The 26,719-nt window shown below is 33.2% G+C and overlaps 1 protein-coding gene across 1 annotated transcript in view; it reads right to left on the bottom strand.

Moving 5' to 3' along the window:
- The window catches only part of LOC134842051 (tyrosine-protein phosphatase non-receptor type 23-like), a 200,929-nt gene that overhangs the window by 100,712 nt on the left and 73,498 nt on the right, over positions 1-26,719 (bottom strand). The window lies entirely within an intron of this gene.

Here is a 26,719-nt window from a genome sequence, read left to right as displayed (position 1 = left end):
AATAATGTGATCAAACTTTCGGTCGAAGATGTTTAGTGTAAATACATATGGTGTCTTGATGAAAAATTTCTCGGTGATTTGTGGGTTAGCGAAGCGATCGTCGTCTAAGAATTGATCTTGGTTAGCTCTGATGATGTTGTGATCATAGTATTCTAGTGTGTATTCGTTAGCTCTAGGTGCAGTGTGTATTTTTAGTGATTTTTTATATCCAACGTAAGTAAATTGTCTAGCGGTGAGTGGTGTAGTTAGTCGATATAGCATGTCTTTGTTTCGGTCTATATCAATGGATGTGTTAGTTAAAGGTAAGCAAAGAGGGTTAGTGAAATGATAGTATGAGGTCCAAGAGAGAGTGGGCATTAAAACGTATTCGTCTACAAAGTTGCGTGTTTCGTTAGCGTCATGAGGGGTGTTTAAGGTGTATTGTGGAAATGAGGGTAAAGTGATGGCTAAAAATTCTCTAGTGTTAGTATGTTGGGGGTGGTTGATGTATTCTCGGGCTGTTCCTGGTTTTGCTGGGAAAGGATGGTTGGGGAACTTTCTTTTAAAAGTGCGATAAGCTCTATTAGTGTTGAGTGAGGATTCAGTTGATGTGGATGATGGTGCTAATGATTCGGTATAATTTGAAGAGGGTGTAGGGGGATTGGATGAATTTGTAGTGGAGGAGATTTGGTTTATGGTCGGGGTGTTAAGGTGGTAGGGTTGTTGTTGGAGGGTAATAAAATTGTCTAGCTCTGGGGAGATTCGGGGGGTGTCTGGAGATGATTGGTCAGAATGGTATGAGGAGTAGGTTGGGGTAACTTGGGAAGCATAAGAGGGTGTAGGAGTGATTGGGTCAGGGTTATTTGATAATATGGGTTGAAAAGGAGGTTGAGAAAAATGAGAAGGGTTATGAAAATTATTGGATGGAGATGGTTCTGAGTCGGCAAATTCGTCGGGGGTTTCAATATTCGGGTTATTTAGCTGTGAAATGGAGTATAAAACTGAAATTTGTGAGTTAGTGTCGGAATTCATGCCTGATGTTACATTGCTAGATGGAAAATCGGGTGGCGGAAAAGCAAAAAGTGGTATTATTGGGATTGAAGAGGTAAGGTTGGTTGGATGGGAATTTGATCGATGGAGTGATCCAAGTTGGCGGCTCATCGTGGGCTAAAAAAATTATTATTTTGAGATTGAAAAGCGGTGGTATGGGGCTGTTCAATAATTTGTTCATAAGTATTATCATCTTGTGATGGATGTGTCATTATATGTTGGACGGGACTTTGTGATGTGGTGAGTCGAAAATTTGGATTATGTGTGATTGCTAAATTTCTAAAATTTCGCGGGGCTAGGGATAGTGGATGGTTATTTGGTAGGGGTGGTAATTGTGGTGCCGTTGGCTGTGTGTCGACATTGTTATGTTCTTCGTCGTATGTATTTTGTCGTGTTGTTATTTTTGTGTTATATTCTTTTATTTGTGCGTCTAAAAGAATTTTCTTTATAGATGTGGAAAAAATTCCAAAAAATCCTGCAAAGAGTATGCGTGCTACGCTTGCTTGTCTGTTTACTTGTGTGTGTATAGCACATGTATTGTAGATTCCTTTTAAGAGTGAGAAAAGAAATCCAATAAAGTTAAACATTGCGTATAAAATAGTCAATTTTTCTAAGATGTAGTAGGGCCATCCTAGAAAATCTAGGATCTCATTTTTGAGTGTAACAAAGCTAAAAATGTTAATTGGTGATATATCTTGGGGACGGTATTTTTCGCCGTTTAGATATATATAATCTTTTATGTCTTTAAAATATCCGCTATAGTCTTGCGTGTAGATATCGGCAAATCCTGCGGTTTCTGCAAGTTTGCGTAAGTTTTGGTCTATTGATTGTCTTTGTATAGTGTCCATTTGTGTTAATAATTCGTGGAATTGTTGTGTTCTAATGTGATGTTGAATATCTGATTTTGAATAGATTCCTATTGATTGTAAGTCTATATTTGGGTTTCGAGCAATAGCGCGAATGCTTTCTGGTGAAAATTTTTTGAGTGATTGCATTAATGTGGGATATGGAGTGAGAAGATAATATTTGTTTTCATCAGGGTTTAGTTGTACTACATTGTGGCTATTTTCTGATCCACATGGGACTGCGGTATCCCAGAAATATGTTCTTCGTGAAAGTGTATCCACGAAATGTACTTTATTCTTATAAAAGATAGGAATTCTTTTATAACATCGTTTATCTTCAAAAACGTATAGTGGTGATACTTTTTTAGTACAAGTATAAAACCATAAGATGTTTCCTTCGTAGTCTAAAAAATTTGATCTATTTCCTGATAATAAGTATCCTGCGTAGGGTATTTTTAATACTGCTAGTGCAAGTGATTGTAGTATTTGTGTTCGTTCTAATTCGCATAGTTGATGTAGTGTTTCTAATTCAGAGAGTGACATTTCTTGAAAAATGCGGCTAATTGTATAGTCTAGTTTCATATCCAAATGAATATCATAGTGGATATTACCAAAATATGTAGTATTCATTAGTGATAATTCTTGTAAGCGTGTGCTTCTGGTGTCATAAGGTTTTAGATGTCCACCAGGTTGTCCGTTGCTTTTTTCAAAATTAACTGGTATATAGGATGTTCCTTCGTTTAGAGGATGACCTGTGGCGTATGGGTCGATTTTTACTTTACCAGTGGTCATGTCGAATCCTTTTTCATATTCAACTAATATTTCAGAGTATTGTGTTCTGTGAAGTGGATTCCTGTATTTACATGCAAGTTCTGTTTCTTGATATATTTGAAAACGTGTCAATTTATTTTCTATATTGTCTATGTTTCGAAAATCGGAACTTAGTTTGCGTGATGGATGGACTTGTTCATATGGAATTGATTGTATAAAATATTTTTCGTGAAATTTTATCATACGAGCGTGTATTTTTGCTACTTGAAATGTTGTACATGTGTCTTCGGGGAACCAAACAATTGTTGCTTGTGTTCTCGTTGTAGGGTCGCAATATCCTTGATCATTTTTACAAGGTAGTCGGATTCCTTGATAGATCATTGTATTATCAGATAAATCTCGTGTGAGTTGTATTTTTTCGAGTTGTATTTTCCAATCGAAAAACATTATTTCTTGGTATCCTTTATTTTTTGTGTCTGCTTTGCAGTTTGATGGGTTATTTATACCAATGTGTGGTATCCAGTGTTTATCATGTAGGTCATAGGTTAATCGTCCGTGTGCGCCGTTATACGGGTATTTTTCGTCTAGTCTTATATGTCCTTGGTGTCTTTCAAGTTGTGATTGATGTACAGAGTCTGAAAAAACTTGAAAATTAACTAATTTTCTTTGGGAGTTTTTATTTTTTGTGATGTTTAGTCTAAGTAATTCATTTTTACAATCGTCGGGATTGAGATGTAAAAGACGTTCTATATTACTTTGGTAGAATGATTCATGGTCAAGTCGGTTTTTGTTTCCGTTCGAGACTTGTGAACAATGTACTTTCTTTTCGGAAAATGTTGCTGTGAATTTATAACCTGTAACTGTTGTTGCTCGGGCTTTTGAATAGAGTGTTGCTATTATATCTGTGGTTTCTATAGCTTGTGGTTCTGTTTCACATTGTGATACCTGATTGATTGCATATTTATGTAGTGTTTTTTGTTCATTTTCTTCGCAATCGTAATGTGTTACTAATAAATCTTGTGGTCCTGTACGAGGGGAAGGGTTTATATTTTGATTTGAGGTTATTAGAAAAAGGGTTTGGAGAAAAATTAATAATTTTAGAATATACATGTGTATGATAATCCTGAGTATGGATTATAAAATGTAATGTAACCAATTGTGTTTTTAGTGTATCTGTCGTATTTGTATATTACTTCAGTAGTTATAAACGGTGGTGGTAGTGATTGAGCTGTTATGTTAGGTGGATTTAATGGGTAGGGATGTTGGGTAATATTATTTAACTTAACTGTGATTTCAAATTTTAATTGTAAACTGTTTTGTTGGAGTATTTGAATATTGTGATCACGGATATCGTTGTGAATATCTTGGCGATATTGTAATCTATTAAGTGCCCAGTTATGAAGGCGGTTACTTTCTTGATGTTGTCCAAATAGTGGTGGAGGTGCTGTGAATGTATTCCAATCTAATCTTAAAGGAATATTTATTGATGATTGTTCTCGATATCTGGCGTCGAGATTATTTGGAAAATTTAAGTTAAAGGGTAGTGGTGAAAATTGACTTATTGATGGTGTTGATGGTAGTGATAATGTTTCTGGTAGTGATGAGGATGTTGTTGTATCCGTAGAAATATCTATGGGGTCATTGACTAAATTTGGTTCACCTTGTGTGAATGAATTTGTAGTCCAATATGGCAGTCGTGATGTTAGGTTTGGGGGGTTAAAGGGATTTTCACGTATCTGTTCAGATGTTGGTGTTGAACCTAAGTAGTCTGAAGGTAGACTTGAAGTGCTTCGTTGTGAAAAAAGTGTAGGAGTTTCTGGTGTGATACCAGTGGTGTTTTCTGGAGTGGTTTGTGTTGGGGATTGAGGTATATCAAAATGAACTCGGGGAGTTTGAAAATTTCTATTTCGTCGAGGATGTATAATTTGTCTATTTATTTCTGCTGTGTTTTGGTTTTGACTAAGGTTTCGTATTCTACTTAGTTCTTGTGGTAGTGTTGGGTAAAGATTATATGTTGGTTCACTTAGGGATGCTTGTCGTTGAACTGGTTCTAGTGGTTCAGATAAACGAGCGTGCCTTTCTTCAAAGGTGTATGGATTGTCTTGAAAAGAAATTCGTGTAGATGTTTGAGGGTTTTGAGTAGTTGAAGGTGGTGTTGGATTATCTTGGGATGATGTCGGTGAAGACTGATTCTGTGACTGTTGGGTAGCAATTTTTGATGGATTTTTAAATTGTTACTTTAGTGAGAGGGTTTATGTTTATTATAATATTCTTCTAAAAAAAGAATTAGAAAAATTGTTGCTAGGGCAAATGTAATGATTGCTTTCTTTATACATTTACATATTGTCAAAATGAGGGATGATAGAAATGTTATGAAAATTACAAACAATAAAAAAATATCAGTTCTACTGAAAATTGTTCGTATCATTTAGACAAGTTGTTAAAATCGTACCTGTGGATATATTCAAGGGTTTTGGAAAGTTGGAGGAATAGTTCAATTATTGTGTAGAAAATTAAAAAAATGTTACAAAAAATTATTATGATTATTAGAAAAGATTCGATGATATCAAAAAGAAAGATTATAAAGACTTGAAGTATTGAAAAAAAATGTTTAAAATTGATAAATATTTGAGCGACTGTTTGAGAGAAAAGCATTTAAGAAATGATCTCTTTGTCGAATATTTTTTGCTGTTTGAGGCGATTTTCTAGTGTGGTCGAATTATTTATTAGTTTTTTGACAAGTGGGTTGAGTTTCGTAAAAAATTGTTGGGGGCAATTTTCATGGTGACTGGGAGGTCGTCTTTTTCTTTATTTTTGTTTGTCAAATGATCCGGGGTATGGTGAGATTTTTATACTTTAGGCTAATTAAAATCTTCATTTTGTGACTTTAGGCTAAGTTATCAAATTTGTTTTGGGGGTATTCGTGGTCTGAGTTGGGGAAATATTGTTGATCTTTGGGTTATTAGATAAGGGAGGGGTACGGTATTATGGTGATATTTATTTTAGCTGTCAAGTTGGAGTGGTTTGCTTATTTTTGACCTGGAGGTTGTAAAGTTATAGTTAGAGATGTGCCTGGAGTTCTAGATTATTCGTCTAATTGATCTTAGTTTGAGTTAGAGAAAGTGGCGGATTGGATGAATCCTATTGGTCTATTTTGAACTAGAATTATTGCGTACTTGTGAGCATGTTATTTTGAAAAATGGAAATGAAAAATGTTACGGAGGTTTCAAGATTGTGAAGTATAAAATTTTTAAAATTACTTTTTAAATTCTACTTTCTTTAATATTTTAGATTGGGGGATGAACATTTTGTAGTTTTTACGTGGTTGATTTCGGAGTCTTGTTGTCTTTCTATGTTCTGATTTGTCTATTTCTTCTTGGGGTATTATTTGTTCTGTCATTTTTCTATTTTTTCTTTGTTTTGGAGATTCTTTATGGTTTTGTGTATTGTTTTTGATAGCGATTGGTTTTGTGTTTTGATTTTCGGTGGGGTTATCATTTTGTTCTGTGTTTTTCAGATGTGGTTCGTTTTGAATAATTTTTAATCCTGTGAAAGAATATAATTGGGTTAATTCGCGGAGTGCGTATTCTTTTGGGTAATAAGGTAATAGGTTGTTTCGATGCTGAACGATTTCTTTTTTGTTTGAGTCGATAATTTTATATGTGACATCTGTGGGTTTTGCAATTATTTGATAGGGTCCTTTTCGGAGGGGTTGTAATTTTTTAGAAATTCCTTTTTGAGTATTAAAATTAGGTATTAAAACAAATGTTCCAATTTTTAAATCGGAAGCTGGTGTAAAACGTGAATTGATTTGTTCATTTATGTTTTGTCTTTGTAATAACTTTTTCGTTATTTTTTGGTAAATTTCATTGTGTTTCTTATCTCTATTTAAAATCCATTCGGTGTGTGTACCGGAGGCTAATTTAAGGATTTGTGGGTGATGAAAATGATCTTCATCGTGCGTATGTAATGGTAGGTTATAACAAATTGAGTCTTTATTTGGTTGACAATAACCTTGTGCGTTTTTATGGGAATTAGCTGTAAACATTATTGGTTTGCGTGGCTTTTGGTTGAAAACCATTTCGTATGGTGACATTCCTAAAGTTGTCGTGATTTGTGAATTATATGCTAATGGAAATAATTTTACATCTGCTGACCATTCGGTATATTTGGTATCATTTCCGTTGATGATACATCTAAGATATTCTTGTAGTGAACGGTTCATACCTTCGACTAAGCCGTTTGTCCAAGGTGCATGAGATGTACGTGGTTTGTGTTTAATGTTGTATAAATGACATAGTGTTATTATTTCATTATTTATGAATTCTGTACCATTGTCTGTGACTAAAATTTCTGGTAGTCCAAATTTTGCTATCCAGTGTTCATAAAGTGTTGTGTATGCGTAATAAGCGTTACAATGTGGTACTGGGTTAAGTGCTACATAATGTGTAAATGCGTCAACAATTACCATAATGTAGGAGTTTCCTTCTGATGAGGGTGAAATTGGTCCTTTAGTATCAAATGAGATACGATGATTAAAGTATAAACTTTGTCCTTTAAAATCTTGTTTTTGTGCTATTTGTTTTTGATTTGGGTAAGGTTTATTTAATTGACATACTATACAATCATTGCATAGTACTTTTATCCAAATTGGTGCATTTGGGAAGTAAAAATTTTGTATAAAATTTGAATATGTTTTCTCTGATCCAGAGTGTCCTTTAATGTTTTGTGTATGTGAAATATTAAAAGCTATAAGAATCATACTTATAGGGAGACAGGGAACTGTAGATTCATTAAGGTTGTACTCTAAAAGGTCTGTATTTTCGTTAATTGTTGTATTGTTAAACTTGCGAAAGTATCGGAGGAGTGTTTTGTTTCCTAGAATGGTTGAATCTGCTTTGATAGGTTTAGTTTTATATTTGTGCCATGATTTTAGTTGTCGAATTACTGGGTCAAGGTTTTGATATTGTTTCAGTGTTGAAATTGTAATTGTTTCTGTTGGGGGGAGAAAAATGTTTTCGATTTCTAATTTAGATAATGGTATTGTATCAAGTGGGTCGTGAAGGTCAAAAACTTGATTTATTGTGTATTTTGAATCATTTGTTTGTGGTCCTGATAAATTTATTTTATCAGTTAAATCTTCTTTTTCAATTAGTGGAAAATGGTCTTTTTTAGGTAGGTGTTGTTTTGTTCGTTTTTGTTGGGTGTTATTTTTTATCCATTGAGAATATGGAATTGGTTTAAAAGTTGATGTTCCAAGTAGGTCAACTTCATAATGATTATTTTGACAATCTAAATAAAGTGGGAAATGTTGTAAATTATTTATTTGTGATTGTTCAATATCAGTTTTTACTGCATATTTGCATTCTAATCGAGGTGATGTTTCGTTTTCTGCAAGGTAGAATTTTATATTTTTGGGTATTTCAACTGTTGTTTTTCGTGTAAGTAATTCAGGTGGTGTATTTCGACTTAAGGTGTCTGGTAATGCAAGATTTTTTCCTGCAGTCCAAACTATATGTAAGTTTGGAAATTTCATTAGAATTAGTTGAAATCTGTAAACTCGGTGGTTTGGGTTAGATTTCTGTGTAAAAAGAAAGATGATTGGTTTGTGGTCTGTGAACAAAACTGTGGGATGTTTTGATCCAAGTATCAGAAATTCATATTCTGTAAGTGTATATATTATGGCTGTACATTCTCTCATTAGAGTTGAGAGTCGTAGCTCTGCTTGAGTGAATAATCGAGAATTTGCTGATATGAGGTTCATTTTATTTGTACCATTATGTGATTGTAATAATGCTGCGCCGATGCCAAAGTTCGAAGCATCGCACATTGCATAAAATGGTTGATCAGGGTCTGGAATTGTGTTTGAAATTTGTTCAGTTAAAAGTTTCTTTATTTCTTCGAATCGTGTTTGATGTTCTGTATTCCATTCAAAGTTGTTTTGTTGTCTAAGGATGTTATAAAATGGTCGTAGGTATAATTGCATTTTATAAACATATTTACTTAAAAAGTTTAACATTCCAAGGAACTCTTGGATTTTCTTTTTATTTGTTGGTGGTTGAAGTTTTTGAATAGCGTCAATGCGTGATTTCAGTGGAGTGATTGTTTTTCTTTCTATATTATGTCCTAAGAATTTAACTCTAGTCAAAAAGAAGTGTGATTTATCGGGGGCGGCCTTCAGATTTTCGTTCTGAAGTATTTGGTGATATGTTTCTAAAACTTTGAACATTTCGTCTTTTGTTTGTGATTGCATAAAAACATCGTCTAAATAGGTGATTGCGTTTTTCTTGAGTATTAGTGGTCTAAAAATTTTGCTCATAAAGGCTGAAAATGCTGCTGGTCCTATGGATATTCCATAGAATAAGCGGTTGAATTCATATTGTTGGTTTCCGATAACAAATTGTGTTAAACGTCGTGATTGTTCATCTAGTGGCATTTGATTGTATGCACTATTCATGTCGGCGGTTGTGAAGTATTTGCCGTTTATTTTTGTTAAAATAACTTGTATTGGTTCAATGGGCCAATTACATTTTGATTCATCTATGAGTGAATTGAGGTATCTAGCATCGAGAACGATTTTTAACGATTCTCCTTTAGCTAGAATGATAACGGGGTTGATGAATGTGTTGCCTTTTGGTTGTTCTTCTTTATTAACCGGTGATATAATGTTGTATTGCTCTAAAATATCGAGTAATCTGTTTACTTTATCATGTAAGTGAATTGGTACTTTACTTGCTCTTTGTTTTTTGAAAACTGCGTCTGGTTTTAATGGGAGATGTAGTGATGAACTGATTTTGCCAACATCGAATTTTGATGTTGCATAGACTGATGAATATTGAATTAGCTGTTTGGCTAACTTTTCAAATTCGTCTTGTGTTATTTGTGAATGTTGGAAATTAAACATTGTTAAAAATTTCTGTTGGTCCTCTGTGTAGTTACTGATGTTGAATGTAGGTTTGAAATATGGAGTTTTTGTGAAATAATCCGTATTTCTGTTTTCGTTACTTATTATATTATTTATAGATAATTCTTCATTAAGAATTGTAGATTGGCAAATATCTAGTAATTGGAGTATATTATTTACGCGATAGGCTTTTTCGTGTATTGGTGATATTGTTGCGTTGGTTTCACAATATCCTAAAAGTCCTAATGGTAATGTTACTTGGTAAGGTGTGTTGTTATAGACATGTAAGGAGATGATATCTGAATTCGAATTTTTCAAATATTTTATTGAAGAGATTGTGATTTTGAAAAATTTATGAATCGGTTTGAATTCAAAATCTGACATATAAAATTTTTGTTTGTTTTGTGCTTTATCATATTGGTGAACTTGTTTGATTGAAAAATTATAGATGTTTCCTGATAGTGGTTTCAGGTGTTTTCTTTGTTGGTTAAATATCGGATAAAATTTTGAAAAGAATGGTGGTTGTTTATTCAATCTTTGAAAAAATGTTAAGGATGTTTCTTTTGTTTTTGTATATTTATCTTTGATTAATATTTTACTATTTAGTATGTTAATTGTTGGTATATACTTTGAAATAAATGGTATTCCAATGATATTATATTTAATATCGGTGATATGGAATATTTGTTTAAATGGCTTATTTAAAATTTTACTTTGTTCCATTGTTCTGGTAGGGAGGAGAAATAATTGGATTTTTCCGTAGTTTATCAATGTTGATCCTTGTGCTGTCGCTAGTTTGCTGGAGGTTTCAAGAGGTGTTAGCTTTGGGTGTAAGATTTTTATTTCATTCCATGTGGGAATGTTTATTATGTTTGATTCTGCTCCTGAATCAATTAAAAAATCTATTTCAAGGTCTGGTGGTTGAAATTCTTTATTTCTTGGGCTTTCTAAGAGAAATGGTATTGTCCAAATTTTTTCTTTGGGTTGTTCTTTTTGTATATTTTGATAAATGTGGTTTGTATTCAAGCATTTTGTTTTGGTATTTTTATTGGTTTGATTTGTAGTGTTTATCTCATTTGTTTCTTGCGTCGTTGGTGTGGAATTTATGGGTGTAGTGTAATGATTTTGAAGAATTTGTGATTGATTTTCATATATATGTGATGGAAAGGGTTGTTCATATATGACAGATTCATAGTCATTTTCGACTTTTATCATATTGATATCAAGAGTGTTTTCAGTATCACTTTCTGAATCTGATGATGTACAGTTTATTTGATTGAGTTGTAACGTATCAGTTACTGTGTCATCAATACCTGGAGGGTCTGATGTTGTTTCTGGGTTAGCTTGTACTTGATTGATTTGTCTTTGATGTTTAGGTGTACTGCTTCTGTGACGATTATTAGAGTTATTGTAGTGATTATTATTTCGGTGTGGTGATTGGGAATAATTTCGATAGCGATTATTATAACTTGGGTGTCGGTTTTGTGAATTATTTCGCGATCTGTTTTGGTAATTATTGTATGGTCTGTTATAGTTCGATCTATTATATGAGTTATTCCTTGATCGGTTGTTCGGGTAATTCTGGTTTCGGTTGTTTGAATAACTTCTGTTTCGATTATAGGAGTAGTTTCTATTCCTATTGTATGATGAATTTCGTGATTGGTTGTTTGGATAATAGTTATTTCTTGATTGAGAATTAGATCTAGAAACAAATCGTTGTGTATTTGAATTTGATCTGGAGTAGTTATTTCGACTATTCGGTCTATTGTAGTGATTTTGTGATGAATTATACGTGTTTCTTCGTTCTGGTGATCTTCCTCTATAACTTGAGTTATATGGAGATTGATTTCTTGTATAGCTTGTATTGTTTGGGAGTGGTTTTCCTGAACTGTTGTTGCTGTATACATTTTTGTTTGGTAGGTTTTGATCTTTTTTCATGTATTGATAAAATGATTTATTTGGTTCTTTGTATTTTTGAGGTTTATTTTGACTATCTTGTTGTTTTTGTCTACATTCGGAAATACTATGTCCGTATCGTCGGCAATAATTACACCATTTTTTGAAAGATGGTTTGCCTTTAAAGTTCGGGTTCTTTTCGTAAATATTGAGTATTTCAGTGATTTTTTCAACGAGATCTGTTTCTGATTCTTGTATATTATTAATATTAGTGGGAGTCGTTTCAATTTTGTTAACGTATTGTAATTTCAGATTTTCCGTTTCTTCTAATTTCATTGTGATTTCTGCTTGTTCTAGTTTGTCTACTAGTTTTCTAAAATCTAAATCGGGTTCTCGAATTGAAGAAGGATGTGATGCTCTCTTTTTTATTGCTATTTTCCTTAATTGTGGTGTTAAGGTCATCATTAAGATTTCTGTCATCTTAGTGTTTTTATAGTCATGTGTATTTAGTGAATATGCTTTTCGAACTAGTGTTTCGATTCTTACTGCTATTTGCTTGATGGTTTCGTTTGGTAATCTGCGAATTTCATTACATAAAACTCTTTGTTGTTGTTTGTTTCTTTCGGAGTCAAACATTTTTGAAAATTCTTGTGTAAATCTTTTCCAGTTTGATTTTATTTCTTGAGGTAGTACTGAAAACCATTTTTGGGCTGCGCCATCTAAGGTTGTTTGTATCAACGCTGTGCGTCGATGTATCCAGTTTTGATGTAGTGGCGTGTTAATTGGTTCAGGTCCAATATTTAAAATTAAATTTGCTGTTACTGCATTTAAGTAATCTTCTACAGAGTATTCAGGGTCTGTTCCTGTGAAAACCATTAAGGGTTTATTTGATGTTATTGATGATCCACCCATAAGGTATGGATTCATTGTCATTTGTAATGATTCAGCTGCATTTGGCATTTGAGAAAAATTTGAAAGTTGGTTTCTTGTTATTTCATGTTGTTGAAGATAATACGGGAGTGGTATTTCATTTTGCATTTGTGATGGTTGATACGAGTGTGTAGTCATTGGATTTTGTTGTTGAATTGGTTGAAAAGATTGTATATTAATTGGATTTGGTTGTTGAATTGGTTGTTGATATTGTGCATCTATTGATTGTGGAGAAAAATTTCTATGGTTTGTACGTGTTTTCTGTATTCCTTGTCTACGATATTCTTGAGTATTTGGTGCAAATATATCTGGTTGTAAGAAATCTTCATCTGAGGATAAATAATCCATTTGATAAGATGTTTGTTTTTTATTTTTATTTTGTTGAAAAAATGGGTAATTTTCACTGCGATCCTGTGGAGGATTTGGTTGAAAATTTGTGGAATTATATTGGGCCGTTGGGTTATCCCAGTTTCGAGGTTTTGTATATTGATTAAAATTTCTTTGTGGTTTATAATTTGTTTTTGATGGATGTGTATAATTATAATTATGGTCTGCAAAGTTGTTTCTAGTGAATGTTTTGCGTGTTTTTGATGGTATTGTCATGGGTTTGTATGTTTGGTAATCCATATGTGAATATTTAGGGGCAACCGAAGGTTTAACGGTTGATTGTAAGGTTACCTGTGTTTGTGAAGGATTTGTATTTCTTGGTGTTGTTAAATTTGGGCGTATTGGTGAAATACTTTGTTGTGTAGTTGTTGTGTGTACAATTTCTTCATTTATGAAGTGTGATGGTGTCTGTATATCTTGTTGAGTAAGATTCCTAGTTCCATTGAGGTTTTCATTGTGTATGACTGTAGAGTTTAAACTATTATTTTGTGTATCGGGTAAAAATGTATTATAGTTTAATGGTGTTGCATCAATTGTTAATGGTATTACTCTTACATAATCTCTTATGTAAGATATTGTACCTATTGCTTGACTTGAGATGGATTGTGGAAAGTTTATAAATACGGGATGAGACCATTCGGGGTCCCAAACATAATCTGATTGTTCTGTGATAGCTGTATCATCGTTCGAGTTTTGGGGTCTAAAATTTTTTCTTGCTTGTGCAATTAAATCAATATTGTGTGTAAAATAATCTATTATGAACCATGCTAAAATTTTTTGTAAATCGTGTTTGGTATGTTGTGAAACGTCGTCTTTCGTGAAATTTTCTTTAATGATGTTTAAATAACTAGAGAGTAGTGTGATTTCATGTCGTACTCTTAAATGTTTAGATGTTTCTGTCGGTGAGACATTTGTTAATGGGAGTTCATTTTCTAATATCGAAATATAACTATATATTAGTGCGAAAACTTCATTGGTGAAAATGGAGTTTGCTCTTTGTGAGTTATGGTATTGTATGCTTTTTATATATTCTGAAAAAACTTTTGAAAATTCTAAATCAAGGTCGTCTGTTTGAATAGTGTATGTTCTATTATTATGGTTTGGGGAAGTGAATTCTATAGAGTAGATTCCATATTGTTGTGTTATGTTGCATATATCTTTTAGATAGTGATCTATGATTTGTCTTTTGATTTTTACATCGGGGAACTCTGTTTTACATGGACTGATTCCGGGTTCAAATAAATTTACGAGTAAATTTTGACAAAATATGTGTTGTCCTCTATCAGTATCTGCATCTACTATAAAAGGAAAGATTTCATCATCATCTGGAGTTTCGTCACCTGGGGTGTGCGTTGAACTCATTTTTTCGTTCGATGACTGTTAATATGTAATTATTAATGTGTCGAATTGGTTGATTCCAGTTGTATAGATGTACTGGTTTGTGTTTATACTGCTTTTTTATTCTTCTTTTTCCTCTTTGTGATGAATTTGAAGTTGTTTCTGAGTCAGAAAAATATAATTGATCGTGTTGTGGGTAATTTTTATCTATTGATTCTTTTAGTTTGTAGAGTTCGTCTAAACTGTTGGTTTCTGATTCTGAAAATGCGTTTCGATTTTTTGAAAATCTTTTTCGTGTTATTTGTCTTTGTTTAGTGATTATTTTTCTCTTTAGTGTTTGTCGTTTTGTTCGAATGTATCCAACTGTTTGTGTATGAGGTGTGATTACAAGGTCGTATTTTTTGTTATCTATTTCACAATTGTGTAAAACGATTGTTTGTTTATTCCCTAGGTTTTTAAATGACATAAGGTTTAGGATGACGGGTGCAAAAGGTTGTTAAATGATTTCTATTTTCCTAAACTGTTAGTTCTTACGATTTTTTGGTTAGCTTAACCTGGGTCTATTTGTTTAGGGTTGGAGAGAAAAGTATATCGATTCCGAAGAATGATTTTTACTTTCTCGTGACTAGTATAAGCTAAGGTGTTAACTTACTTAATCTTACTTAGGGGTAGTGATTGTGTTCAAGGGTTGGAGAATAGTAAATCGATCCACAAGGTTCAGGTATAATTAGAACGCGAGTAGTTCGTTAGATACTATTTTAAACTTACTAAGTCTAAGATTTATCCTGGGTCTGGTAAGAGGGGGGATCAAGTGAAGGATGAATAACCGAAGTTCTTCACTGTTTATCCTAATTTGAATGATTAGTTTTGTTTAAAAATTTCTATTAGTCTTGGGTCTTTAGAAAGGGTTGGGTAGTGAATCGACGTTTGAGGTCGTTAGACACTAATTAAGTGGGTGGGGGAGAACAAAGTTGTTCTGTTTGATCCAAGGATAAGCCTTGATGATCAAATTTAAAATGTAATGAAGTAGAAAATGATTTAAGATCCAAGGATAAGCCTTGATGATCTGGTTTTAAAATTAAGTGACTTTAAGTTTTAATGAGGTTTTAAATTTGTGTAAAGGAAAGATTTAGTATTTTATGATATTAGTGAGTTGATGATTGCTGTTATGTTTTAGGTGATGAAGCTGGAACAACAGGATGATTTATGATTACTAACCATTTATTGTCATGCTACTAATTTTTATTTTTATTTTCCAATAAATATTTTTCAAACATGTTTTGTATAATACTGCAGAATTTTAGGAAAACGATCTTAGATCTTTTTATCAATCGTTATTGTATAATATTAATTTTGTTTAGCGCCTGAAATGATTTTGAAGATTTACTTCAAGGTTTTATGTTTGCAAATGGAAATCTAAATTCATTGCAAGTAGTATTCGAAATATAAAAGTTTGTTCTGGCTTTTGCCGAACTATCATGTAACTATACGGCAAGTTTCTACTTTGTCGTATGTCGTCTTTGGTTCGATGTCTTCTTCCAATTCCGGGTAGTTCTATTATGGTTCGGAATATTGGCTCGGATCTATTGAGTCGGAGAGACATTTCAATTAAATTATTGTCGTATAACATTTTGTAAATGTTTTTGTCTAATTTCTAATCTAATTTTGGTTAATTCTAATCTAATAAGGTCTTGTTCGAGACTTATGGTCGCACCAGATGAGTTAGGACTGGAGTGTAACTCATAGAGTAATTTCGGATAGGGTACACCGTCTGCTCGTCACGCTATCTTATTTTCGGCCGGATAGATTCGTGCAACTTCTTAGTCTAATACCGATCCTAATCTTACTCTTATACTATCTAGTCTCAGGTTGTTTAACTAGTCTCTGCTAGGCTCAATAGATCTAGGGTATACTGGTTTATTGCGGCTGCTGAAGTGCTCGGGAGAGTCCAACTAATTTCTAAGTTAAATTCAAATCTCTCTGGTGCTGAAATTACAAGTAACTTCAGCACTTACAAATAAGTGGGTTGTTAGTTAGATGGATCATGATTGGTTAATATTAAATACTTTACATTGGTAAAACATTTAATTTATCCAATCATAAAATATAGTTTAGATCAGGTTCCAAATTGGAATGTAGGATGCCATTCCACTTTTTTATTGAAAAAGATTAACCAGAACAAGCGTCAATTTATTTTTGTTGCGGGTGGTTTTACGAAGTGAAAAGTGATTATCAGTTAGGTTGGTCATGGCCTAATTAATCAACTTTTTTTTAGAAAATAAAAGAATTGGAAACTCTTGAAAAATTAGCATGTGGACAAGTGAGAAGAAAAGGAAACAAGACTGCTCGTATCAGTGCGAAGCCCTGAATGTTCCGACTGCCCATTAAGGTTTATGGAGTAGTAATATAATTAAAAAATTAAAAATAATAAAACAAAATGAAATTTTTTTTTCAAAAATTTGAAATTTTTAAAATAAAAATCATCCCCCACACGCCATATAAAATACTAAAGGATAGATTTCGCTACTTGTAACAAATCAATTATGGCAAATAAGCTTCGTTAAACCAATTTGGAACGATTTCCAAGACGGATTAACTCTCCGCTTACGCGTTAATAGCGCGAAATATATCGCGCGTTAATTGTCCCAAATTGGCAAAAATGGCAATCTTTAAACCCCCATAACTTTACGAAAAATGATTGCAGGTGAAATATCTTTTCAAATTTGAGCTCAGGACAACAATACTTTTCGAATGATATAAAAAAATTCCGTCAAAAATGGCTAGTTAAAAAGTCGAAATTTGTCCGAAGAAAAAAAACCCACCCCGAGCACAAGTATTCCGTTACTTTCGTATCGAAAGTCGGAACAAAAAGGAAAAAAGTCCGCCACATGAACTTCGTTATTCAATTCAGAAAACAGAAGGAAAAAATGTTTTGTTTTTGACCTTTCTACAAAACTGTCACTAAAAACAACGGTTTTTCAATTTAAACATTTGCTTCAATGTGTATATAGGATGTAAATAAGGATGATCTGGTCTAGACAAAACTTTTTCCTTTTGCAACTTTAGTATATACACCGAGCATAAGATAATGAGCAATTAACCTCGTTTTGGGATTAACCTCAGCTTTTTCGATCACCCTTCAAACTAGGATATCTTGTAATTTTAACCACCAATAGGTTTAACGTTGCATATAAGCAAAACTCCCATACAAAACAGTCCTATACAAAACAATCCAAAAATTTGTGAAAATGAGCAAATTAGTTCAAGGCAAAACAATCTGTTTAAATTTTAAATCGTTATAAACTGCTAGCCGGTTGTCCGCCTCTGATTTTTGTATAGAGTCGAACCCTCTGTTAAAAACTCGCAACACGTTGACACGACTGCGGTGATCACAAGCAATGTTTTGCTTAGGACTGTTTTGCTTGCCGTGTTCACAATTTTTCGGACTGTTTTGTATCGGACTGTTTTGCTTGGGACTGTTTGCACAGAGTTGGTTCCCAAGTCCATCATTCTTTGCTATCTATGAAAAATCTTGAAGAAATTTGGTTAGTGTTCAAAAAAAGTTTTGGCAAGTCCTTGCCAAAGAATTTTGGAAAATATCAAAGCTTTTTCAAGAAAGTTCAAATCTTGAAGAAAAAAATAGCAAAGATTTTTAATTTTTTTTTCGAAGAACTCTTTAGAACACTCGGTTTCTGCAGAACTATGATGGGTTTCAAAACTCAATTGAAAGATAATTGAAATTTAGGCTAATTATGACTATTACAAAACTGAATGAAATTATAATCTACATGAATCTATATGAATCTACACTCAATGAAACTTTAAGCAATCAATGACAGTATGCGCATTACTAATAATCATCAGAATAAAAATCAGATTTTTTAAAATGATTATCAGTTTTAAAGCAATTTAAGGCAAACAGATAATATTAAAAACTTGTGAAAAGGAGAAAACTTTACTTTTTGACCATTATATAATAGGCGCCCAGCTTCACCGATTTTTATTTTCATCTTATTCAACCATAATTGTGCGCAGCAACATTTTTGTCTTTACTTGAAAACTGGATTCATCCATAACCTAACTGAGTTTTTTGTTCATCTATTCGACCACGCTTCTAGCGCAGCAAAATTGTTTTTATTAGTTGAAAATTCTAGCTTCAATTATGATAGTATTTGTTTTGTTTGTTCATACTTTCAAAGAAAGTGGCGAAACGTTTATGCTCGGGTTTTTTTCCATTAGACAATTTCGAATTTTTTGCTGTTCTTTTGAACAAGCTGTTCTATCCTGTGAAAGCAATTTACTTGAGCTCTAATCAAAGAGGGACTTTACCTGCAATTTTTTTTTCAAAAATTGGAGTGTTTTCAAAGTTTCAATCGAATAATTATCTCAACGGGCACATGAACGTTTCAATCGAATAATTATCTCAACGGGCACATGAAACATTTTGAAGTTCGCCTTGGCTCGGGAAGTCTTTCTTCAGGTTGAAACTCCTTTTTTCAATATGTTTTAAAATTAAATTTTAAAACTACGGAAAGGTACAGACCAGTTTTCTCTCGACATTTTCTCTCAAAAATTTTCCTTTTTTTTGGAATCACATCTGTAGGAATTTTATTGCTACATTAAAGAGACCGGAAGGGACAACAGGTTATATTGTATATTAGCCCGCACAAATTGGGTGACTCAGAGAAAGTTTGTACTTTGAAGCGTAGCTTTTTTCGGATTATTTTAGCCACGCGTCCAATTCCGTCGTTTCAGCTTCAGAAAAATTGGTTTGAAATTTTTTGTTGTTTCATGGCTCATAACAAAAATTTTACAGATGACAGCCAGCTACTAATTCCGTTTTAACGAGCTTTTTTTATTTACACGGACTTCTGCTTCTTGTTTTCTTGCTAACTGATAATTGCAACAAAAAATTTGCCATTTTTTGCATTTTTTTTGAGAGTCGGTCGAATTATTCTGCGCGAATTGAACAACAACCGTCTAAGGAGCATCAGAAACTCTTAACAACTGTCAGGAATGTCTAAGTGAAAAAGCAAACCTGGGTTGTGTTCGCGTGGAAATTTAGCAATTGAAAGATAAATAGCGATTGTATTCGATAATTTAATGACGTTCTTTGCCTCAAGAGCAATGAGCAAAGTTTCTTGATGAGGTAACGCAAAATAAACCCTGGAAAGGTTTCGATTGTTTGAATTAATTGTTTTTTACTAGCTTAAATTTTTTAGCAGCTATGTTTCACAAAACAGTTTTGGCGATATGTTAGTCTAAGACATCTACAATGTGGTATAGAGCTGGAAGTCAAGAATAAGTACAAAAGCAAGAAGAATCAAGTAGCATGAGAATAATAGTTCTCTAAAAAACAAAGGCCACTGGATTTTTAGGTTTCAGGTTCTTAAGGCCATGTAAATTTGCATGACGCATTGATACAAATTATCTTAATTTTGTCGTTAAATTTAATAGACAAAAAAATTTTGTTCTAGTAATGAAGACAGTTGAGCCAAGCCAGTCACAACCCAAAAAAAATCCTCTTTTTTTATTTAACCAGACGGTTCTCTCTCGTGAGAATACCAATTTTGATAATGGAGACTGTTAAAACAGCTGAAACCATATCACCAACAGTTCTGCTAGTAGACTCAATCTTTGTACAAATCAGCCGCGATTCAGAGGAAAATCCAACAATGGAAGTGAACCTTCACTTACGAATAAAAAAAGTTTTTGAGCTCAAAAAACATAACAAGTGAGAAAAAGACGAAGAAAAAAAGAAGGAGACCATTCTTTGACCCGGTTGAACCAAAAAAGGTTCCGATCTATACATAGCGGAAATATAGATAAGGATATCACAGACGAACGCGCAAGAATTGACATACTCTATATCATTTTTTAAAAACAGCAAATTATAAGACTTTTTTGTTGTTGGTTAAAGAACTGAACAACAAATTCTATAAAAAAGAAACTAAATGCCATAAAATCCTTGCCCAACTAGAAACCAGTAATGAATTTAACGCCACTTAGTTGGTATTTTAAGATTGAATAAATCGTGTCTGTACAAAACAGTCCCATACAAAACAGTCCAATACAAAACAGTCCGAAAAAACATAGCAAAGTACAAAAAAAACAGTCCCATACAAAACAGTCCCAAAAATAGTCCGAAAAATAGTCCAAAAAACAGTCCCATCGACCGAAGTGATAATTGTTCTAGAAATAGTCTTGTGAAATAGTCTTGTGAAATAGTCCCATTGAGACATTTTTGCCAAAAGTAATGCAAAGAAAAAACAAGACTGCTCGTATCAGGGCGAAGCCCTGAATGTTCCGACCGCCTTTTAATGTTTATTGAGCAGTTATAACATTTAAAAAATTAAATGAAATAAAACAAAATGAAATTTTTTTTCTAAAATCTGAATTTTTTTTTTGAAAATCATCCATCCACACGCCATATTAACTACAAAAGGATAGATTTCGCTCTTTGTAACAAATAAATTATGGCAAATAAGCTTCTTTCAACCAATTTGGAACGATTTCAAAGGCGGATTAACTCTCCGCTTGCGCGTTAATAGCGCGAAATATATCGCGCGTTAATTGTCCCAAAATTGCCAAAGTGGCAATCATTAAACCCCCGTAACTTTACGAAAAATGATCACAGGTGAAATATCTTTTCAAATTTGAGCTCAGAACAACAATACCTTTCGAATGATATTAAAAAAATTCCGTCAAAAATGGCTAGTTAAAAAGTCGAAATTTGTCTGAAGAAAAAAAAACCCACCCGAGCACAATTATTCCGTTACTTTCGTATCGAAAGTCGGAACAATAAGTTCGTGCCGACAAATCGTCCAATCGAGAACACATTGAAATATATTATATTTTTCGTATTTCAAGTGATCACGAATTGTAGAATTTTAGCAAAAAAAACTTTGAGCTTTGATACTCGTCAGTGATATTTCAAAACTTTTGCTTGACTCAGATAAAAAATTCTTCCTAATAAAATTGGAAGAGTTTAGAAAATTTGATTTGGTCACCTTAATCTAAATCGGCAGAACAGTTTTTGGCTGATTTAGCACAAGTTTTTTTGGCTTGATTGACTCTACTTGAAATCGATCGAATACTCAAAAAAGCGTGATCAACTAATGGTAAAATAGCAGGCGCAGAGAAGGAAATCGTAAAACTGGAAAAGAATCTTGGTGCTGTCTTTTTTTTGGGTAATCAGCTTTTCTTTTGAAATCAGTAAAAATGTCGGGCGTGAGCTGCTTAATTAATAATGGAACCAAAACAGCTATGTTGATTTGTTTAATTCTTATTTTCATACACAACTGTGATTTCGGGATCGTGTTTTCTATGAATTTTCACCAATCATTTGTAGAAAAAAAAACAATTCAAAAAAAAACACCTGTACCAGTAACAAAAAATAAAGTATATTGCGTAAACCATACCTGGTGTGATCTAACACACATTTGTATCTCTGGTGTACAATTTTTTTTTGCATGAAACTCTTCACTTCAGTCGAATGAAAAATTCAGAGTGAGTTTTTTTTTATAAAGGAGGTCAAATCTGCTACTGTGGTTTTTTTTTTGTACTTGCCATATATTGCTCAGGGTTCCGGATTTTTTATTAGTGAGGGTTCAATTCTTTGCAAAAAAGTGATGCAATAGGACGAACTGTGCTGGTAAAAAATGTAGTAAATCCAATTTTTCGTTCAAATAAGGACCAATTGCAAAGCCCGAGAGAACTAATTCTGCTCATCGATCAAAAAAATTACCTTATTAGTCCTCAAAAGACTCCTGAAAATCCACGCCCAATCACTGGATTCGTTTTAACATTAATCTCAAAATTTCGTTCGAAAACTTATCAAATTGCAATTATTTTAAAACAGTTGTTGATATAGGAAAGTCAAACTGGATATGAATTTCTTCTTTGTTATATTTCTCATACTCATTCCTTGAAATCCAATCGTGAACACACCGATCTATTCAAATCTTTGTATTTCAAGAATGCACAAATCTTATATCTTTACGGCCAGCAAATAGTTTCGAAGCTTCGAACTTTGTTCATGGATATTTCGAAGTTTTGTTTGGGTTAATTAAAAACTTCCCTTGGATTTGGAAATTTTTTTAAAAAATTGATTTTGTCTTCCTATTCTTATTGGGCAGAACAGTTTTTGGCTAATAAATCGGATTTTTTTCTGGCTTACCTGACTGTTTCGGAGAATGAGCAAACGCTCAAAAAACCGTGATCAATTAAGATAGAATAACAGTCGCAGAAAAAAATCGTTATATCGGAGAACAGTTCAGTTAAAAATGGTGTGACCCCATGTATTAACACACTATTTTTTTGACAAGCTACAAAGATGCAAATGGATAATTTTACTCAGCCCAAGTTATGTCCCCATCCCTAGCATTACTGTTAAAATCGCGCTCGTTAGTAACGTACTCTGCTGCTCTGCTCCATAGCAAAAATCTTGCTTTTCTCTCTGCCTCTTGTTCTGACATTGCTCTAAGCTAATTTTTTGATGCTGTATGTTTTTGGATGATCAACTTTTCTATTCAAATGAGTAAAATTGTCGAGTTTGAGCTGTTCGTTCAATTCAATAATGAGACCCAAAAAGCTGCGTTTCTTGTTGAATTTTTTTTCATGCACTTCTGTGGTTTCGTGGTCCTGTTTTTCTTTAATTTTTACCAGGGATGACTCTATCGCTTCGAGAAAAATTTCATAAGAAAAACTTTGCTGGTAACAAAAAACCAAATCTTTTGTTTTTTTTTCTAAACATGATGTGATCAAAAAAACTTTTGTGTCTTTGGTGTACGCTTTTTTGCCCAAGAAGACTGAAGACACCCTTAAAAAATTTTTTGGCTGCTTAGAGCAAATGAAAACAAAAATACTACAAGTGATTTTGAAGCCTACGTGGGCACCGCCCTAAAACAAACTTGCGACAGGAAGAACTGTGCTAATAAAAAAAATCTATTGTTGATACCACAGATGGTGTGCTTTAAAAGTATTTAGTATCTCCGGTGTACGCTTTGTTTACCATCAAGACTCAAGACAACGTTGGAAACCTTTTTTGCTGCTTAAAGTAATTGAGAACAAAAAGTTGTAAGTGGTTTTGAAGCCACCGTTGCAACGCTATAAAAAACGCTGCTGCTTTCAAAAACTTAATCTGAGTTTCATCTTACTAGGCCAAGTTGTTTGGCCAATTGTTTAAAATGATGAATTTTTGGTTTGTTAAAGTTCCAAGCCCATTCGTGATTTAATGTTCGTTTTTGAAGACTCTAAAAAAGTCTTCCTCAGCTGAACTTCAAAAGTATAGCGGACAGCCTTGCAGTTCGTTAAATTGGTGGCAAAAATGGCAGGTTTTATAAACTCGTGTTTGCGAAGCGCCCAATCGAAAGAAGTTGGTTAAAAACTTTGTATTTTTAAAAGTTAAAGACTTTGTATTTTAAGTGTACAAATGTCTTAAAGTTTTAAAAATAGCAAATTTCTTTTGGTTTTCGAAAATTCTGATGTATCTTAGGTTTTTTATACTGTGGTGAAAACATACCCACTCATATATTTTTTATCAAAATTATTATATATTTCTTATTTGATTTGATCTTTCTTATGTAATTTGACCGAGTTGTCTTTGGCGGAATAGTCTGAGTTTTTTGGCTGGAATTGAATTAATTAAATTGCCTGTGGCTGAACTGTCTCTGTTAATAATTATCCAGGGAATTTTAAAACACCGTGATCACTAATGCTAAGAACCCAAAGCGTAAGTTTCAATATGGGACAAGGATTTGATTAAAAAACGGCACAACGCTGTGGAAAACTATACTATTTTTTCTGACAACTTTTTAAGCGCAACTAGAATGTTACTCCGCCCCAAGATAAGCCCCAACCCGAGTAGCCGCATCGCCCTCTTTATCGCGCTTTATAAGAACGGGTGATTTTTGTTACTCTGCGGCTGAAGTCCGCGAAAAATTCTTGCCTGTTTCTCTCGTTTTCTCTGCCTCTTGTTAAATTTTTTATTTGAATTTTTGCTCCTGTCGTTTTGTTTTGCATGAAAATTTTTTGGATGATTCTATTGCGTTGAATAGAAAAGTCGGCGGTGAATTTTGTTTGTTTGATAAATGAGACCAAATCTGCAGAGTTGATTTTTTCGTAATTGCCCACGGTTCCGGTTTTCCTCTTCACTTTATTTTTGTTAGCGCGGACTCAATGCTTTGCGAAAAAATTATGTCATAAGACGGGTACTGTGTTGGTAAAACAGGATCAAACCCATCGTTTTATTCTTATAAGGACGAAATTGCGCGAAACCTGGTAGACAACTAATTCCGCTCCTCAATAAAAAATTAACCTTATTGGTCCTCGTGGAACCAGACATAAACTATATTTTTTTATTGGTTGGAAATTGGATATTTTATCTCTATAAAATATTTAATATTAACCAATCACGATCCATCTAACTAACAAACCACTTATTTGTAAGTGCTGAAATTACTTGTAAATTTAGCACCAGAGAGATTTGAATTTAACTTAGAAATTAGTTACCTCTCCAAGAGAACTTTAGCAATCGCAAAAAGCCAGTATACTCTAGATCTATTGAGCCTAGCAGAGACTAGTTAAACACCCTGAGACTAGTAGATATAAGAGTAAGATTAGGATCGGTATTAGACTAAGAAGTTGCACGAATCTATCCGGCCGAAAATAAGATAGCGTGACGAGCAGACGGTGTACCCTATCCGAAATTACTCTATGAATTACACCTCGAACCTAACTCATCTGGTGCGACCATAAGTCTCAATCAAGACCTTAAAAAACAAATTAGCTTAGAACTAACAGATAGGTTAGAGTTAGACAAAAACTTTTTCAAAAGTGTTACATGATAATAATCTAGTTGAAATGTCTCTACGGCTCAAAAGATCAGAACCGCTATTCCGCACAATACTAGAACTACCAGGCATTGGAAGAAGGACTCGGACAAGAGACGATCTACGACTACGAAGAAACTTACCATTAAGTTTCATGGTCGTACGGCAAAAGCCGGACCAAACTTTTATATTTAGAATTTTACTAGCGAGGAATTTAGATTTCATTTGCAAACATAAAAAACTTGAAGAAAAATCTTCAATGATTATTACAGGCGCTAAATTCTATTTACTATTGTACAATAACGTAACGATTTATAAAAACACCTCAAATCGTTTCCTTTAAATCTGCAGTAAAGTTTTAAAAAGGATATCTGAAAAATATATTATTGAGAATAAAAAATAAAAATTAGTTGACATGATCATAAATTGTTAGTATATATAAATCATCCTGGCATCCCCAGCTTCATCACCTAAACATAACAGCAATCATTAAACCATTAATATCATCAAATACTAATTTTTTCTATCAGATAAACTTAAAGGCTTATCCATATTTTTACCTCTATTTCATTTCAACTTGTTCAATCTTAAAACTAGATCATCAAGGCTTTCCTTGGATCTCCATTAAATAATTAATTTAAATCCATTTTATACCATAAAAAATTATAACCTGATCATGAAGGCCTATCTTTGGATCAAATAGAACACTTTTGTTCTCCCCCAACCAATAAACAAAGTTTCTAACGAACTCAAACGTCGATTCACTACCCAACCCTTTCAAAGACCCAGGACTAATAGAAGTTTTTCAGTCACACTAACCATTCAAATTAAGCTAAAAAGTGAAGAACTTCGGTTATTTCATCCTTCACTTAATCCCCCCTCTTACCTGACCCAGGCTAAATCTTAAATCTTAGCAAGTATTAAAATAGTATCTAACGAACTACCTGTGTTCTAATTATACCTGAACCTTGTGGATCGATTTACTATTCTCCCACCCTTGAACACAATCACTACCCCTAAGTAAGATTAAGTAAGTTAACACCTTAACTTAGAATAGCCACAAGAAAGTAACAATCATTCTTCGGAATCGATATTTACTTTTCTCTCCAACCCTACTTAAAAGACCCAAGTTAGGCTAACCATAAATCGTAAGGACTAACAGTCTAGGATATTAAAATCACTAATAACAATCTTGCACCCTTCATCCTAAACCTTATGTCACTGAACAAATTAGGAAATAAACAAACAATCGTACTACACAATTGTGAAATAAATAACGAAGCATACGATCTTGTAATTACACCGCACAAACAAACAATCAGATATATTTGCACAAAACGTCAATCAATAAAAAGAAAAATTTAAATAAAAAAAGACAAATTACACGAAAAAAATTTTCAAAGCGTAGAAACGCAGTCTCTGAATCAGCAGTCAGCAATTTAGATGCACTTTGCAAACTCAAAGACACAATAAATAGAAACTACCGAGTTCACAAGCAATTATATTTTTCCGATTCAGAGGCCACATCACATTCATCAAAACAAGGAAAAAGAAGAATAAAAAAGATATACAAAAATAAACCAGTGCGTATATACAATTGGAATCAACCAATCAGACACATTGAACATTACGCACTGACGGTTATAAAACGAAGAAATGAGCCAAAGTCCAAGTGATGACAGTCCAGACGAAAACTCTGTTTCCCTTTTATTATATATTCACTCACTGAAGATAGAGGACAAAGACAATTTTGTACGAACTTAATTGCAAATGTTTTCGAACAAGGA

The sequence above is a fragment of the Symsagittifera roscoffensis genome, chromosome 3 (assembly GCF_963678635.1).
Source record: "Symsagittifera roscoffensis chromosome 3, txSymRosc1.1, whole genome shotgun sequence".
NCBI lineage: Eukaryota > Metazoa > Xenacoelomorpha > Acoela > Convolutidae > Symsagittifera > Symsagittifera roscoffensis.
Note: the sequence above shows the minus strand (reverse complement) of the source record. Positions and strands in the feature narration are given on the sequence as shown.